Source organism: Rhinolophus sinicus, linkage group LG06 (assembly GCF_036562045.2).
Source record: "Rhinolophus sinicus isolate RSC01 linkage group LG06, ASM3656204v1, whole genome shotgun sequence".
NCBI lineage: Eukaryota > Metazoa > Chordata > Mammalia > Chiroptera > Rhinolophidae > Rhinolophus > Rhinolophus sinicus.
In genome coordinates this window covers 61066425-61080274 of record NC_133756.1, presented here as the reverse complement: position 1 = coordinate 61080274, position 13850 = coordinate 61066425, and the positions used below count along the sequence as shown (strand labels likewise).

At 37.4% G+C, this 13850-nt stretch overlaps 1 long non-coding RNA gene across 1 annotated transcript in view; it reads left to right on the top strand.

Moving 5' to 3' along the window:
• Positions 1 to 13850, top strand: part of LOC141572396 (uncharacterized) — a 110898-nt gene that overhangs the window by 13560 nt on the left and 83488 nt on the right. Inside the window, exon 2 of the long non-coding RNA XR_012497759.1 lies at positions 9998 to 10126. This is a non-coding gene — a long non-coding RNA (uncharacterized LOC141572396). The remainder of the gene's footprint in view (positions 1 to 9997; positions 10127 to 13850) is intronic.

The following is a 13850-nucleotide window of genomic DNA, read 5'->3' as shown; positions in this document are numbered from 1 at the left end:
TACTTTATGATACCTGCTGAATTATTGATTAAAAGATGCACCTTGTTTCAGAGTTGTTAAAATGTGAACTAATATACATCTTAAATTCAATGAATAAGGGTAATTGTCAAATGGATAGGAGAATTGATGATCTTATGGTAATGATTTTTAAGGTTTAACTAACATTTCATCTCAAATAAAATGAAAATCAAAGCACATTTATTGAGTAATTGGATGTGCAATATTCTGTTCTGGTACTTTCTTCAACACATCCCTGACCACACCATCCTGGGGAACTCCCCCTCATGCATCTCCCAGACTATAGAAACTCAGAGCCTGACAACACAATTTAGGACTTAATTATATGCTGCCTTTTATTGATCACCATTGTTTCTAGTTAAGTAGCAATCTTGTCTCCACAACTAAATTATAAGCCCCTTGAGCATAAGAACTAGCTTTTTACAAAACAGTATATTCTTCACAGTCCTTCCCCTTTCTATTACCCAGAAAGGGGAATGTGCCCATTTATAGGCTTGCAGGATTGAATATTAAGTACAGAGAAAACCTCAGAATGCTTTTAGACAGATGGATGAGAGACCAGTAGAGACAAACAGATTGAAGGAATGCATAAGAAAGTATAATGTAATGAAAATCAAATTTATGACATTTGGTTCCAGAAAATGCTGGTGAGATTAATTGAAAAGCACTGCAACAGGGGGCAGGCTTCTTAAAGAGCCAGGAAAAGTTGCAGATGAAGAGTGGAATGATCAGAAATAAGAAAGACTTTCATTTCCATAGGAAAATCTAAAAGAGGCAATAAGGAAAGAAGGGGACTAAGTGGGAAGAAATGGAGAAAACAAGTCTTTCCTAATCTCATTAGCTTCACTTTCTCTTCCTTTCTCCTTACTATCTTCTCAACACTCCAGAGAGTTAAAATCTAAATGAAGCTGTTCCCTCTTGTTTTTAGTCAACACCTACCTACCTCCTCCTCTCCATCTCTTCTTACTACTTTCCTCAGCAATCCAAGGCTTTAAATAGGTAGGTCATTCTTAGTAAGGCATCTTTCTTTCTAGACTTAGACATACTCTTAGAATTATGGGGAGAAAAAAATGGTAACACAGGGGCATATGGGAAATAGGAAGAAGACTATAATTATGGATTAGTTTGTTTTGCATCTGCCAGGGTCTTTACATAAGATCTTTCATTTAATCACAATCATCCTCCTTAAATATTTGAGACACTTGTCCGAAATCTCAAAGATATTAACTAACAATGCTGTCATGCAAACTCTGGTCTGTCTTGGCTCAGATGCCAGAATCCATGCTAACTTTTTACGACATCATGTTGCTGTTCAATAGAGCGTATTGCCTCCTTCTAATTATGAAAGATTTGTCCTATATGTATTCTTGTATTTAATACCTAGACATTTCATCACTTAAAGAAATTTTACCAAGATTCAGTATGTTTTTAGTGTTTAATTACACAACTTACACATGTTTTTCCAATAGTAAAAACAATTGGAAAGTATTAAATAAGCAAAATGAAGAAAACAAAAGATTATCCACCATCCTATGTGCCATGACTTTTAAATTCACTAAGATGAAAAAAACAGCCCCCCTTCCCTTTATTACAAAATATTTTGAATAAGAATATAAGCTTAAGTGCTCACTCATAGACAGATAGTTGGACATGAACTAATAGATTGGTGGCCTAGAATTTCATCCCTGGACTGAAGTATTAGTTTTAGGCCTTCTTGTTGTGGGGTGTTTTGTTTTATTTTCTTTCATAATGAGCAATTGGACTAAAGGGTCAGGTTTAATTATAACTAGAGTCCCTTTCTGTGTGTACATCGCTGCAGACCTAATTGTAGGCTGGCAGCCCTGCTGTGGCCTGAGTGGTCATTAGCTTGCTGATAACGGACTGTTCTTGTCAACAAGGCCTCATTAACCATTGTTTGTTTTTTCAGCAAAATAGTTGTAAGGGTTTGAACTTGTGATTGAGGACGCGTGGGGCTCGTGATGCTTTACTTGTTATATGGCTGGAACCAAGGATTTTCAGCTCAGATAAAGTGATGCTCTCCAGGGACGACCTGGCTGTGTGCAGCGGTACCAGGAACACGGTGTAATGGGGGGGGGGGGGGGGGGGATGGGGAACCCTGACAGTGAGCAGCCAGCATTCTAGTCTCTGTAGCCGATCTTGGGCTCATCATTTTGCTTTCTATTCTTCAGTTTCCTCGTCTGAAAACGTGAAGGTTCTGCTCAATGATAAGTGAGATGACTTTTTGCCAAAAACAAAACAAATAAAAAAACCCACAACCACAATTTTGTATGGTGGTTGCGTAATTTGCTTTATCCCCCTTCCTTTTCTTTCTTTCTTTCTTTCTTTCTTTCTTTCTTTCTTTCTTTCTTTCTTTCTTTCTTTCTTTCTTTCTTTCTTTCTTTCTTTCTTTGTTCTCTTCTCTTCTCTTTTCTCTTCTCTTCTCTTTTTCTTTTTTTTTGTATCTGTGATTTTATCTTCTTAGGTTATACACTAGAGGGCAGTGGTACATTAATATTATGAGCTATGAATGTAGTTGGTACTGCAGTTAGCTGAAATTCATAGACATTTGGGTTTGTAAGCAACCTCATATCCTTATATACTCATACAAAATATAGGAAGTTGTTCTATAGTACCCCAGTTGATATTGATCTTACCTCTTTTGAATTTTTCTAGTGTTGGGGAACTTGCTACTTTACAAATCAGCGTTTTCTCTTATTGGTTGCAGTTATTAGAAAATTATTTCTTTAAAGAAAAATCTATTTACCTATAACTTTCACCCACTGATCCTACAACACCACAGAAAACTTCGTTACTTTTTTTCTTGTAACTGGACTCCAGGTATTTCATGTAATTGTATTACCAAATAGTTACAATTATAGCATGTAATTTGTAACTGAATACTCTAGATTTATGATCTATTATGTATTGGACACTCTACCAGCCTTCTTATTTACATTACTTTTTAAAATCCTCACAATAAACTCTGAGGGAGAATTTATTTTTATGTATCTTTATTTTATAGAGACTCAGAACAAAATCATTTAACCAATAAGCAGTGAAGGTGGGATTTGAATTAGGTCTGTCTAGTTAAAACTTCTGCCATTAGCTACAGTGCAACACCTCCTTTTATTGCTATGAAGACCAAGACCCAGAGATGGCAAGTAACTTGCTTCAGATCACACAGCAAATTGGAAAAGAGTAGGAACTAGGTTCTAGATCTTTGGAGAATATGTTCAGTTTTTCTTTGCATTACAGCATAGTATACTCAAGACTACCATCATTCCCTTCCCACATCCTCTTCTCTACATATGAAGTGTTCCCATTTCCCTTCATTGTTATTCTGATGGTTTCTTTTAATTTGCCTCCTCTTTTCTAAATTATAAAACTCAGAATTCAAAACAATGTTCTGTCTAAACAGCACAGAAGGCACTGAGACTGTATTTCCTGTCATTTGGGCTTAATTTTCCATTAACATTGTCTAAGGTTGCATTAATATTTTAGTTTAATGTTGGATTATTTCAAACATAAGGTTGACAATACCCTTTGTTTCTTTTAATTTTTATAAATGTAGAAACAACATGAAATGCTCCAGTCACATTCTTATTGATAGAAAAAAGTCCTCCTGAACCAAAGAGGAGTCCTTGTGAGTTGATAATAACCTATGGAAAATGCCTGGTTTCCTAAGATATTCAAGGAATGTGAATGTGAAAATACGCCAGCTTCTGGGTGATGGTTAGATTCATATTATATGTAAATGTCCGTGTGTGTTTTAGCTTTCCTATCAGAAATGCACACTTGCTGCATGTGGGGGACGTTTTTTCCCTGAGGGTTGTCTTTTGCCATAGCATAGCCTTAACATTCTGTAAGAAGGGCTGTCTGAGAAGGGCTGTGGATCGAGGGGCCCTGCCTTTCTCTAGCCATGAGATGGGCATATGAACCAATGCTCTCTGTCCCAGGATAGGGGATCTTAGTTCGAGCAGTAGAGGATGGAAAACATGGAGGCTGATTCATCCTGATGACAGTATTGACTCCTGAGCACTCTGCCCTTTAGACGCTGCTGTCTCTATCTTGTGGCCTTACTGTCAACATCTGCTTTGACCTGTGAGCCACTTCATATATCATCCCAATAAAATATATATATATATATATACATGTATATAATTATTATATAGAAAATTTTAATTTATTTAAAAATATGTAACAAAAATTTTATTATATATTAACATTTTTATTATATATTAAAAATTATATATATATATATTTATATATACACACACATACACATTTTTAAAGTCAGAATCAGTTTCTGATAGTTACATCCAAAACAGTCCTGAAGTCATACACTGATTTTTGGAATATATTTACTTTTTTGAAATAGCCTTATCACATAGTTCTGTTCAATGACATAGAATAATGAATCTAACCAACAGAGTTTGTAGATGTATGTCATATTACATTTATTGTGAAAACTGTTTTCTGACACATTTTTGGGATTATAGTTTTAAAATATATTTACCACACCTAATGCAATAGATGTGTTTTTCAAAAACTAGCAATAAATGAATTTTATAAATTGACTTCTCCAAGGGCAATTGCTAGTCAATACAAATCGAGTTGATATTTGATGTTGAATCTTTTAGAATGCTAATAATTCATCTGGTTTATAAATTTAAACTTTGATGAATTTATGTTTTTTTTTCCCAAGAGGGAAACATTTTTATATTTTCAATTAAATATTCATTCATGTTTGAAACCTGTTAATATATAATCTTTGTGAAAATATTAAATCTTTATTTAAGCAGTGTTTTCTAAACCCTAATAACAGCAGGACCTTTTCAATTCTGTTTCTCTTAATGTGTTGTCATCTACCCACCAGGCAACAGTTTCATGTGGGAAAATTCTCAATTCATTCATATTTTTACTCCTGATTTTCTTCTTGAGTGTCAAATTCACATTCTCAGCTTTTTGCAGGACATATTCCCTTCATTGTTTTAAGGGCACACACAATTCCCACGTGATGCTTTCAAACCAAATTATTTATCTCCAAAGGCAGTTACTGAGAACATTGTTTGCTACATTATAAATCTTCTCTTTGATGGTCTAAGGAGGAAATTTCTCCTTGGTTTCAGTACAAAGAAGAAATGGGCTTTTCCTAAGTAACTGATTTGTTTTGCTGTCATGGATCTTGTGAATCTTTCCAAAGGGTCATTATTGAAAGGAAGCTTAAACTCAGATTTTTGGCTCTCTTCTGGCTCACTCACGGGTTCATCTTACTTTCCTACCCTCATTTTTCTCTGGCCTCATTTTTTCTTTCTTATGTTTATTTTGCCTTATGTTATTTTACCTTACTGTATAGTATACATTTTTCTAAACTTCTGTAAATTCTTTCTTCACTAGATAGGGGTATAAATAAATAAAAGCTAAACACATGGATTCATCCCATTTTCCCATCTGCATCTCTTCCTGCTTTTCTTGTCTTTTTGTTAAAGACATCTCTAAACTGCCTGTTTCTGAGGCTTAAGACTTGGAGTTATTTTAAAATCTCTCTCCCCCTCATTCCTTATATTCAGTTAGTCCTCAGAAGTTGTTCAGTTGTACTTCTGCAATATCACTTACACACTGGGGTAAAAAACGAATGGTGGTCATCTGTGTGGGAAATTTGGGACGGCGTTTGAAGAGATGTGATTGCATCCTTCAGATCGCTGATCTTTTGGTGAAATCTGTTGCTTTCCCCCCATTTGTTCTATCCTTTACCTTCTTACTATGATTATTTTACCTGGATTAACTCATTACCAGTTATCTGGATGATTAAAATGATCTCGTAATTGATTTCCTTGTCTTTAGACCAGTGGTTTTCAAACTTAAACTTGCACCCGAATCTCTCTGAAGGACTTGTTAAAACACAAATTCCTAGCCTCCACTTTCTGAGTTTCTAATTCAGTACGTCTGGGGTGGAAACCGAGAATGTGCATTTCTGACATGGCCCCAGCTGCTGCCACCCTGGGGACCACACTGAGAACCATTGCTTCGAATTGCTCTCCTCAATCATTCTACATGCTATTCCCTGGGTGTAGCTCTTTTAGGGGCCACTTCTTTCCAGGAATTTCATGGCCCTTTACTGTTTACTGAATTTATTTTTCACATTACAGATGTCCTACCCACTATTGAAGACTCCAGAAAATCTAAATACAACTTGTCTCTTTTCCTTTTGTTTTAACTTAAAAAGTATTTTTTTAAATTTTAAGTGTGTTTTTCCAGGACTCATCAGCTCCAAGTCAAGTTGTTTCATTCTAGTTGTGGAGGGCGCAGCTCACAGTAGCCCATGTGGGGATCGAACCGGCAACCTTATTGTTAGGCACACCGTGCTCTAACCAACTGAGCTAACTGGCCATGCCCTACTTGTCTCTTTCATTTCCTGATATTTCTCCTTAGTCATGCAGCACTCTTCCTTCCCTCATCTTTCCTTATTAATAATCAACTCATTCTCCAGCGCGCTACTCAAATGACGTCAACTTCATGAAGCTTTGCCTGATATTCCCAGTTGTAATTGAGAACTAACCCTCTTTTAGTCTCTCACAGCATTTATAGTATTTTGTCTTTAATTATTATCATAGTTATCTTGTCTTATCTACTGAATTTAAAAAGCCCCAAAACAAGGAGCACAAACCCTCAGACTCTTTTGCATAATTTTCCTATAGAAGGTCTTCTTCAACATTCATTTTACTAGCTATTTACATAGAGATTTTGGGGGTGGTGGACTAGAGGATGAATGCTATTATGAAACATTTGTAGAATTTCCCTGAGATCACACTTTTTTTTTTTTTTTGGCAAAAATCATAACATAGCCCACTTTCATTAATACAAATGAAATATTTCACAGAACATATAATAAGCAATTAAGGAATAAAGACCCAGAATTAACTCATCGTGCCACAGGATTTCAACTGAACAGTAATTTTTGTCTCATCTTATTATTGCCAAGGCCCATTAATTAAGTATTATGACCAGTTTATGGACCAAATTTTATAGATGACAATCTATCATAGAAGTATTCCCTCTATTTGCCAATTTGTAAATAATAAAACGTTCTGTTTTGATATAGGCAAACGAAAATGTATAAAATAGCATGGCCGTGAAACACTTTTTCTGGTATATTTACAGGTGTTACCGGCATAAAGAAAATATCCATCAAATACATTTAGGATATTCTGGATTAAACTGTTAAATTATACTGAACTTCGGGATTCCTCAGGGTCTATAATGTGTTAATATATTTTAGGAATCTATAAAAGGGAATAGACAATGTTCAGCATTTTTTCAAAATTCTTTTTATGTTTTAATTATTTTATATTTTAATTTGCAGAGAAGTTCACAGTGATAACTCCATTTGCCTCACTATTTGGGAACCCAGTCCCAAGACTCCTATGTAAATGTTTGGCAAAGAAGCAATTGCCATTCCAATGAGCTGAATTAAATGTGGAACTGGTACCCTTAAGCATTTGATATGTACACACCTTTACCCAGTGATGAAAGTGATACTCAGGGCGACAGCTTCGCATTCACATTTAGGGAATTTCTTTTGTGATTTTTCTAATTCCTCCAAGTCACTGGGCAAGAGTTTCATTGCGGATAGAGCAGGGAGGTTGCTAGACAAAACATCCAGCTGGTTACTTCACTTGGTTGCAATTACCTCTTGCTGCCTATGCAGGATTCTGCTCACCGTCCTTGCATGAGCAGTCTTCAAACCCTTGACAGAGCTCCAATAAGACATCTCCTTTTGCAGGTCTCTCTGGAAAATACTGTGTTCAGATGTGTTGATAGCAATTTAAAGGCAACTACTAAGATTACAAGAGGTCATATTAAGGAGCTGGGAAACCACGGATTTCTCTGCCATGCAGTTTGTTTGTGAGGTCGAATGTGTTGTTCCTGACATTTATTCCTTTAGGAAATGGGGATGGTGGGGAGGTGGCTGTGTGGACTGCTATTAATAGGGTAATACATGCCCCTAGCCAGACTTTTTCTACCGTGTTTCCCCCAAAATAAGACCTAACTGGAAAATAAGCCCTAGCATGATTTTTCAGGATGACATCCCCTGAAAGGAAGCCCTAATGCGTGCGTCTTTGGAGCAAGAATTAATATAAGACCCGGTCTTATTTTCAGGGAAACACGGTACCAACTTTCTAAATTATCAACTGTACACCTCATCTCATTCCATCTGTTCTCTGACTCATTGAGAAAAGAGATTCTTTTGCATACTTTGCAAACTTTCTGATTAAAATGGGAGAAGCAGACTCAAATCTTTTTGATGTCTTTACCTTCAGCCAGTCTCCTTGGCAGCATTTGCTATATCTCAGTAAAGTCTTCCCTTTCCAATCTATCAAGACTCTTAGATTTTGACTAGCTTCTAGTTTGGATCTGGGATTTTTCTTTTTAAACCATTGTCTTTAAATAAATAAAATGCAGTGTAGTGAAATATTTTTGAAGTATTTGTTGTCTGAATACCCAGGGAATGTTATAATATTTTTTCCCAAGAATGTTGACTCACAGTCTTGCTGATTTATTATCCTATATCCCTTTATTTTTAATCTTGTACTTTGGTTGACCCAGAGGTTTCCTTTTGAATCCTGCAGCCAATATCTAGGTGATTATTATGACACATCTGTTTCTCTTAATCGCTGGGCTAAGAGGCATTTATTTATAATTATTTCTTCTGACTTAGATATTTATATGAGGTCCTCTTTATTTTCAGACTTCTTTTATCTACTATTGGGATATACAGGCATACCTCGTTTTATTGCATTTTGCTTTATTCTGCTTCACAGATGTGTTTTTTACAAATTGAAGGCAAGGTCCTCCACACCAGCATAAGGGTTATGACTTGCTTTATTGTGACACTCACTTTATTGTGGTGGTCTGGAACTAGACCGGCAGTATCTCCGAGGTATGCCTGTACTGTGTTACTGACCAATTTTTGAAGGTGGCTTTGTTCCAGTTTGATGGAAGAAGACCAAACATTCTTGATCTGCTTTTATATCAATGTCCCAGCCACAGTCTGAGTTTTAAAACTGCCCAAGTAGATATTAAAAAAAAAATCCATCAGATGCTCATTTTTATATCAAGTTTTTGAAAAGTTCAGATAACCTATTTAAGGTCAACATATCTTGGAATCTCATGGACTTTTCTCCTAATACCGTGTTTCCCCGAAAATAAGACCTAGCCGGACCATCAGCTCTAATGTGTCTTTGGAGCAAAAATTAATATAAGACCTGGTCTTATTTTACTATAAGACCAAGACTTATATAATATGACATGATATGATATGATATGATATAATAATTCTGGGTCTTATATTAATTTTGCTCCAAAAGATGCATTAGAGCTGATGGTCTGGCTAGGTTTTATTTTTGGGGAAACAGGGTATTGTAAGATTAATTTGTTCACTCTTCATTCTTTGGTCATCTTTCTTGGGGTGCCTAACTTTGCAACCTAACAACCTGCCTCTTGCTCTATTTCCTAGCAATGATAAAATAATGGACAGGCATCGACACTGAAGATTTTCTTTTTAGAACAGGAAACAGTGAACCTGTCAAAGTGTCATTGTCTCCATGATATACAGGTGGAAGGAGGAGAAGCCTGTGGAAAGCAGAGTAACTCCCATTGCTGGCTAGGGAGAGTCAGCATCTGCTGTCCAGGAGGATAGCACTTTTTCTGCTGCAGTAAAGGAGGGTTAAGGAAGTCATGAGGGAAACCCCTACCACGGACACCAGAGGCTCATTTCTTTCTTCCACATTGTGCTCTAAGATTGCTGCGCTAGAGTCTACCTCTGTCTATAGTTTTCCTAAGAACTGAAAAACAAAAATATAAGAAAAAGTACTCAAGGGAAGCTACTTTCCATTGTACCTGCAGGTGTTGGTTTTTGATCACAATCACTTTTAGATCTTTCCTGGGAAAGCCTCCATCTTGTTCTGTTTTATTGCAGATTACCACTTGGTTCTCCTAAAGGAGAAGATGCTATTGCCCAGGGCCTTTCCTGAGTGAAACATGCTCCTCCGAGGGAAAAACACAGGGCCACTGTGGTGGAGAAACTTCTGAGAACTTGAGGGGGCAGGTAAGGTTCTTTAAAGTTTAAATTGGCCACTTGCTCTCTGGAAACTTGGGTCATAACCACTCAGATATTTTGCTCTGCTGATGTCATGTGGTGTGGAAACCCTGTTCTTGTGTCTGAAAACAATCCTAAAGAAAATCAGCATCATTGTGGGGAGGGGGGAGAATGGGAGGAATGTCCCTGGCCAGGAGGCCGGAGGTGCCCCAGGAAGCTGTTTCCTCTGAATAGTTAAATGGCTGCCTCTCAACTTGCACAATGTCACATTGAATTTGAAACAGGGAACTTTTTATATTTTTCCCCTGATTGTGCTGGCACCTGGCAGATGCCTATTTACCACAGGCATCAATACACATAGTAATCAAAGGAAATCAGAGGCACAGATTAGCAACAGCTGCAAGTCATTAGTGACAGACACGGGAAAGCACAATTCTGCACCCAACTTTGAAATAACCAATATGAGTATTTCAGAGCACGAGGGTTACCGCAGGGCACTCGCTAACATGAGAGCAGCCAAACAATAGCTGGGCTTGTCTCTCAAGAGGGCCCTTTTCTCAAAGGCAGCACCATATACTCCACGTTAGAAACCAATCCATCACATGCTATTGGTCCATTGAGTGTCAGCCCTTTTCAGAGTATATATGCCCATCTTCTGATCAAAGATTATCTCAACTGAGAAATAACCTATGGCTGGTGGGAAAACTTACCTCCTTTATCATTTTAGTGGTGGGAGTTTGGGTGTATTTCTGAGGGCTTAATTGTACCATTGACCTAGTTGTCAATGGACATAAAGTGGGGAAAATAAAACATTCCCATTTTATTTCATATTTCTATTTGGAAATAAGTTCTGATTGATAGCTGTTCTCTTCGTAGTTACGTATTTTCACAGGCAGCACTAACCTTAGCCTAGTCCAGAAAATACTATTCAATTTTTAGCTTTTCCCTAATCAATTCATTCAATGCCTCAGCAGAATACCAGTTGGTCATTTAAAAATTTCTAGCTGTTGCCTAATATGTCCCAAAACAAATTTAGCCAGTATGGGTTTCTATTTTAGACCATCTCTGGAAATGCAGATTTACTGTACAACTGGGTAATGGCTTAGAGATAAACAGACACAGTGAGCTGCTGTCTGATTAGCACGACTGGGCAAAATTTAGCATTATATATATACTGCAATATATAATTGGACCATTGGACCATAGAATGTAGATTAAATTGGTCTCATCACCACATGTGGTCTCTTCTTCCTTTACTTGCTATTAAGGTTGGATTATTTTTTCTGTTTTAGAAATTTCTCCTTCTCCCTGATCTTCCTCCCCAAAAATATCTTCCGAAGGTTTCTCTAAAAATTCTTATAATAATAAATAACTTGGTTTGGAGATTAGGATAAGAAAGGGAGAAAAACCCTGCCTTTTATCTAGTTCAGAGTCAGCCATTAAATATGAGCTCTTTAATAACAAGCAGTACGCTATTATTTTAGACGACAGCTTCCAGGAAACATGGATTCCGTGGGACACTTGGCACATCATAGCCATTCAGGTGCATATTTTAGTCTGATATGTTGTTTCTTAAACTTTTGGAGGAGAGAAATTATTTTGTACTTGATAAAATACCATAATCTGTAGGCTCAGGTTAGGGCGATGTGATTTCTTGGGTCATTTTGATAAGGAAGCAAAGACATGGTATTAATTCATAATTTTACTTACTAACCAATTCAGCACATATTTATTGAAAATCTGCTATGTCTCAGGGACTGTTAGGCATTGTGGATATAGCAACAAAATTAACAAATGAGCTTGTTAGGAGATAACCCAGCAACTTACATTTGAGATGGCTGTTTGACTACAGTTCCTCATTATGTATATCTTTTTCTTTCCTTTCTCCCTCCTTTCCTTTCTTTTCTTCCCTTTTTTCCTGCCTTCTCCCTTCCCTTTTGCTTCCTCCTACATTTCCTTCCCTCTCCTTTATCTGTCTTGTGATTTAGACTTTAGAGGGACTAATCATTGTTTGTTACACAGAATTAATTAAATAAAACATACATTTGTGAGAATTAATCTATATTAGTTAGGGTAAAGTGACTGTAACCAATCCAGCCCCATTTTCCAGTGGCTTGAACCCACAGAAGTTTATTTGTTGCTCATGCAGCAATCTAATGAAGGTGTTCCTAGTTGGCACAAGGCTTTTTTCCGTGCAGTGACTTAAGAACTCAGGTTCCTTCCATCTGGTGACCCTGTCAGGCCTTGGGATCTTTGGCTTCCAACTGGTGGACAGGGAAATGGAGTGGGAAGAAGGCACAGCCATTTCTTAACCAACTTCGTCTGCAAGAGGCCAATATCATTTCTGTTCATATACTGCAGGGAAAGCTGCCTAGATAGCCCCACCTAGATGGAAGGGGCTTGTGAAATTTTATTCTTGGCTGAATAGACACTTCAGAGTGACAGTTCTATACTGTGGAAGTGGGAAGACAGGTATGAGTAAACAATTGTGTCAGGCACCATGCTAATTTCAGGAGATAAATGATATCTTTCAGGATAGGTGCCCAACTAACCAAGAACCAAGTACTAAATAAAGTCACACGTGAGCACAGATGCAGGCACAAATAACTTGCTCAGGGGTGGGTTCAGAAATGAGGCTGTTGAAGCAGAGACCTCAAGGGCTCCGTCTAACAGAGAAGAGGAAGGAGGGTGTTAGGCTTGAGCAAAGGCATAAAGCTGAGGAGATATCTGCTATGTCCACACAATGGGAGCAGCTCCATGTGTAAGTGCCCAAGAATGTGGGGTGACTGGAGCCAGATCAGAGAGGGCCTCGTGGGCTGTGCCTCTTACACAAAGAACTAGGATTGTGAACATGTGTTGTGCACTTGAGACTTCAGATGCAGGTCTCCTGATTTCACTCCTTTCTGAAACCCTTGTGTGTTGATATTTCATTACATATATGCCAGGAAACTGTTTTTTAAAACTTGAGGAGTCATATGTGACTTTTTAAGAAGGAAGGTATTTGGTTTCTCAGAAAGGAAAACATATCCTTCGTCACCTTGTTTCTAACTGGGTAGGAATGTGCCATCTTACAAAAGAGGCACATTAAAATGTATGAATTCCCCTATCTGACTTCAAGATTGATGTTTCAATATATATTTAAGCTCCCTTCCCTTTCTCCCAATACTTGTAGTAGAGAACGTGCTTTATTACAGTGCTAGAGAGTTCAGAACTCCAGTACAAAAAGGAGGCGAGGTGGTCTCAGCTGTTCTAAGTGGAGATTTACCATGTCCTGTGCTGACTAAGCTTGGCCTAGGGGACGTGGCAAAGAACCGGTCGCTAGGGGATGAACATGGGCAGCCAACTGCAACACACACGCATTGCTTTTCCCAAAAGTTTTCATAACTAGAATTAAGGGGCTAGAAGAGATCACACGATTTTGATGTCCCTGTATCCGTGGCTTATCCTTATCGTATAGCACTGTTAACTTCATAGTGAGTGTCTGCTTTCCTTTTTCTTTAGATGATCTCAAGCTAGCTAGCCAATATGATCACCACTTTGTATGCTCACTTACATATGAAGAGAGATTATCACTTATAAGCTTTATTTATTGATCTAATAAATATTTAATGAACATCTACTGAAAATCAAGATGGTGTGGGCCTTGGGATGGGAAGGAGAGGGAGATAGAAATGTGGGTAAACAGAGGTTTCTGCCCACATCTAATAGAGAATGTGTGGCTGTATATAAATAG